The sequence below is a fragment of the Arachis stenosperma genome, chromosome 6 (genome assembly GCF_014773155.1).
Source record: "Arachis stenosperma cultivar V10309 chromosome 6, arast.V10309.gnm1.PFL2, whole genome shotgun sequence".
Classification (NCBI taxonomy): domain Eukaryota; kingdom Viridiplantae; phylum Streptophyta; class Magnoliopsida; order Fabales; family Fabaceae; genus Arachis; species Arachis stenosperma.
Genome location: NC_080382.1, coordinates 89733023 through 89738140, shown reverse-complemented (window position 1 = coordinate 89738140; position 5118 = coordinate 89733023).

Below are 5118 nucleotides of genomic sequence, written 5' to 3'. Positions count from 1 at the left end.
GCCATGGAAGGAGCCTTGCGTGTTTGATGAAGAAGACAGTAGGAAAGCAGAGATTCAGAAGATGGAGCATCTCCAAAACCTCAACCTATTCTCCATTACTGCATAACAAGTACTTATTTCATGTTCTTTTGCTTTTCACAATCAACCCTGACAATTTCTGATATCCTGACTAAGATTTACAAGATAACTATAGCTTGCTTCAAGCCGACAATCTCCGTGGGATCGACCCTTACTCACGTAAGGTATTACTTGGACGACCCAGTGCACTTGCTGGTTAGTTATGCGGGGTTGCAAAAGTGTGATTGCAATTTCGTGCACCAAGTTTTTGGTGCCGTTGCCGGGGATTGTGCGAGTTTGGACAACTGACGGCTTATCTTGTTGCTTAGATTAGGACTGTTTTATTTTTGTTGGTTTAGAGTCTTTTAGTTGAGTTTAGTTTCATATTTTAAGTTGGGTGTCAATTGTATGCTTTTGTTTTTCTTCTAATTTTCGAATTTGCATGTCTTTAGTCCCTTTTGATCCATAAAAATTCTAAGTTTGGTGTCCTCTTTGTGTTTTTCCGTTAAAATTTTCGAAAAATTGTGTTTGATTTTCTAAAAATTTTAAGTTTGGTGTCATTTTGTGTTTTTCTCTTTCTTCATTTCAAAAATCAAATCTTTTTCATAAAATTTTTCTCAATCATATCTTTCTAATTGCTAATCTCAAAATCTTTTCAATTAACTAATTGATTCAGTTTTCAATTTGCTTTGATCTTATTTTCTTTTAATTTTCGAATTTTTATTTTATTTTTCTTTTGTTTTATTTTATTTTATCTTTTTCGGATAATTCAAAAAAAAAAAACAAAATTTATCTATTTGCAATCCATATCATTTCCCTTTATCCATTATGGACCTAAGTAGGATTGATCAGTCCAGAAGGACTCTGGGGTCATATGCCAACCCCATTACAGCTGCATATGGGAGTAGCATCTGTACACCTCCCATCAAAGCAAGCAGCTTTGAGCTAAATCCTCAACTCATTATCATAGTGCAGCAAAATTGCCAGTATTCCGGTCTTCCACAGGAAGAACCTATTGAGTTTCTGGCACAGTTCTTACAAATTGCTGACACAGTACATGATAAAGAGGTGGATCAGGATGTCTACAGACTATTACTGTTTCCATTTGCTGTAAAAGATCAAGCTAAAAGGTGGTTGAATAACCAACCTACAGCAAGCATAAAGACATGGAAACAGTTATCAGACAAATTCCTGAATCATTTTTACCCTCCAAAGAGGATGACACAGCTAAGGCTGGACATCCAAGGCTTTAAACAAGAGGATAATGAATCCCTTTATAATGCCTGGGAGAGGTATAGAGGTATGCTAAGAAAATGCCCCTCTGAAATGTTTTTAGAGTGGGTACAGTTAGACATCTTCTACTATGGGCTTACAGAAAAAGCTCAGATGTCTTTAGACCACTCAGTTGGTGGATCTATACACATGAGGAAGACAATTGAAGAGGCTCAAGAGCTTATAGACACTGTTGCTAGAAACCAATATTTATACTCTAGCAATGAGCTCTCTCCAAAAGAGGAAGTCATGGCAGTAGTCACTGATCCTAATCCTCAAGAACAGATGATTGAGCTTAATCAACAATTGCTCCTAATGACAGAACAGTTAGCAGAATTTAAAGAGATGCTCCACGAAACTAAAGTTGCTAACAAGAACATAGAACTGCAGTTGAATCAAGCAAAACAGCAGATATCTAAACAGATAACAGAAGAGTGTCAAGAAGTTCAACTGAGGAGTGGGAAGACACTGAACAACACCACTCAAAAGAGTAAAAAGTCAAATAAGGAACAATTGACAGAGGATAACCAAACCACTGTTCAAAATCCCTCTGAGGACAGTAAGAGCCCAGAGAGGAATGCTAGTGGCGTTCAAACACCAGGAAGGGAGGGAAAGCTGGCGTTAAACGCCAGAAAAGGGGGAAAAGTTGGCGTTTAATGCCCATTTTCCACCCAATCCTGGTGTTCAGACGCCAAGGGAGGATCAGACACCTGAGAGTGCTGACAGTAATCCCTCTAAAAAGGATTCTTCAACCACTTCTGTAAGGAACAAGCCTGCAGCAACTAAGGTTGAAGAATATAAAGCCAAGATGCCTTATCCTCAGAAACTCCGCCAAGCGGAGCAGGATAAGCAATTTGCTCGCTTTGCAGATTATCTAAGGACTCTTGAAATAAAGATTCCGTTTGCAGAGGCACTTGAGCAAATACCTTCTTATGCTAAGTTCATGAAAAAGATCTTAAGTCATAAGAAGGATTGGAGAGAAACTGAAAAAGTATTTCTCACTGAAGAATGCAGTGCAGTCATTCTGAAAAGCTTACCAGAAAAGCTTCAAAATCCAGGAAGCTTTATGATACCATGCACATTAGAAGGCGCTTGCACCAAGACAGCCCTATGTGATCTTGGAGCAAGCATCAATCTAATACCTGCATCTACTATCAGAAAGCTTGGGTTGACTGGAGAAGTCAAACCAACCCGGATATGCCTTCAACTTGCTGATGGCTCCATTAAACATCCATCAGGCATAATAGAGGATATGATTGTCAAGGTTGGGCCATTTGCCTTTTCAACTGACTTTGTGGTGCTGGAAATGGAGGAGCATAAGAGTGCAACTCTCATTCTAGGAAGACCTTTCCTAGCAACTGGACGAACTCTCATTGATGTACAAAAAGGGGAAGTAACCCTGAGAGTCAATGAGGATGAGTTCATGTTGAATGCTGTGAAAGCTATGCAGCATCCAGACACACCAAATGACTGCATGGGCGCTGACATTATTGACTCTTTGGCGGAAAAGATCAATATGACTGAAAGCCTAGAATCAGAGCTTGAAGACATCTTCAAGGATGCTCAGCCTGATCAAGAAGAACCACAGGAAACAAAGGAATTTTCGAAAATTCCTCAGGAGGAGGATAAGCCTCCCAAACCTGAACTCAAACCACTACCACCATCCCTGAAGTATGCATTTCTGGGAGAGGGTGACACTTTTTCAGTGATTATAAGCTCTGCTTTGAATCCACAGGAAGAGGAAGCACTGATTCAAGTGCTAAGGACACACAAGACAGCTCTTGGGTGGTCCATAAGTGATCTTAAGGGCATTAGCCCAGCTAGATGCATGCACAAGATCCTGTTGGAGGATAATGCCAAACCAGTGGTCCAACCACAGAGGAGGCTAAATCCAGCCATGAAGGAGGTGGTGCAGAAAGAGGTCACTAAATTACTAGAGGCTGGGATTATTTATCCTATTTCTGATAGCCCCTGGGTGAGCCCTGTCCATGTTGTCCCCAAAAAAGGAGGCATGACAGTGGTTCATAATGAAAAAATGAACTGGTTCCTACAAGAACAGTCACAGGGTGGCGTATGTGTATTGACTACAGAAGACTCAATACAGCCACCAGAAAGGATCATTTTCCTTTACCATTCATAGACCAAATGCTAGAAAGACTAGCTGGTCATGATTATTACTGCTTTTTGGATGGCTATTCAGGTTACAACCAAATTGCAGTAGATCCTCAGGACCAAGAAAAAACAGCATTTACTTGCCCTTCTGGCGTGTTTGCCTACAGGAGGATGCCTTTTGTTCTGTGTAATGCTCCTGCAACCTTTCAGAGATGCATGTTATCCATCTTCTCTGATATGGTGGAGAGATTCCTGGAAGTCTTCATGGATGATTTCTCAGTATATGGAGACTCATTCAGCTCCTGTCTTAATCACCTAGCACTTGTCCTGAAAAGGTGCCAAGAGACTAACCTGGTTTTAAACTGGGAGAAATGTCACTTTATGGTGACTGAAGGAATTGTCCTTGGGCACAAAATTTCAAGCAGGGGAATAGAGGTGGATAAGGCAAAGGTAGAGGTAATTGAAAAATTACCACCACCTGCCAATGTTAAGGCAATCAGAAGCTTTCTGGGGCATGCAGGATTCTACAGAAGGTTCATAAAGGATTTTTCAAAAATTGCAAAACCTTTGAGTAACCTGCTAGCTGCTGACACGCCATTTGTGTTTGACACACAGTGTCAGCAGGCGTTTGAGACCCTGAAAGCTAAGCTGGTCACATCACCAGTCATCTCTGCACCAGATTGGACATTGCCATTTGAATTAATGTGTGATGCCAGTGACCATGCCATTGGTGCAGTGTTGGGACAGAGGCATAACAAGCTTCTGCACGTCATTTATTATGCCAGCCGTGTTCTAAATGATGCACAGAAGAATTACACAACCACAGAAAAAGAATTACTTGCAGTGGTCTATGCCATTGACAAGTTTAGATCTTATCTAGTGGGATCAAAGGTGATTGTGTACACTGACCATGCTGCTCTTAAATACTTACTCACAAAGCAGGATTCAAAACCCAGGCTTATAAGATGGGTGTTGCTTCTGCAAGAGTTTGATATAGAAATAAGAGACAGAAAAGGGACAGAGAACCAAGTAGCTGATCATCTGTCCCGAATAGAACCAGTAGCTGGGACGTCCCTCCCTTCTACTGAGATCTCTGAGACTTTCCCAGATGAGCAACTCTTTGCCATTCAGGAAGCTCCATGGTTTGCAGATATTGCAAACTATAAAGCTGTGAGGTTCATACCCCAGGAGTACAGCAGAGTGCAAAGAAAGAAATTAATTTCAGATGCCAAGTACTACCTATGGGATGAGCCATATCTCTTTAAGAGATGTGCAGACGGAATGATCCGCTGATGTGTACCCAGAGAAGAAGCACAAAGGATCCTATGGCATTGCCATGGATCACAGTATGGAGGACATTTTGGAAGTGAGCGAACAGCCACTAAAGTCCTCCAATGTGGCTTCTACTGGCCTACTCTCTATAAAGATTCCCGAGAGTTTGTGCGTAACTGTGACAGTTGCCAAAGAGCTGGTAACTTGCCTCACGGATATGCCATGCCTCAACAAGGGATATTAGAGATAGAATTGTTTGATGTATGGGGAATTGACTTCATGGGTCCATTCCCACCATCATACTCAAACACTTACATTCTGGTGGCAGTGGACTATGTATCTAAGTGGGTAGAAGCAATTGCTACACCCACTAATGATACCAAGACCGTGCTGAAATTCCTCCAG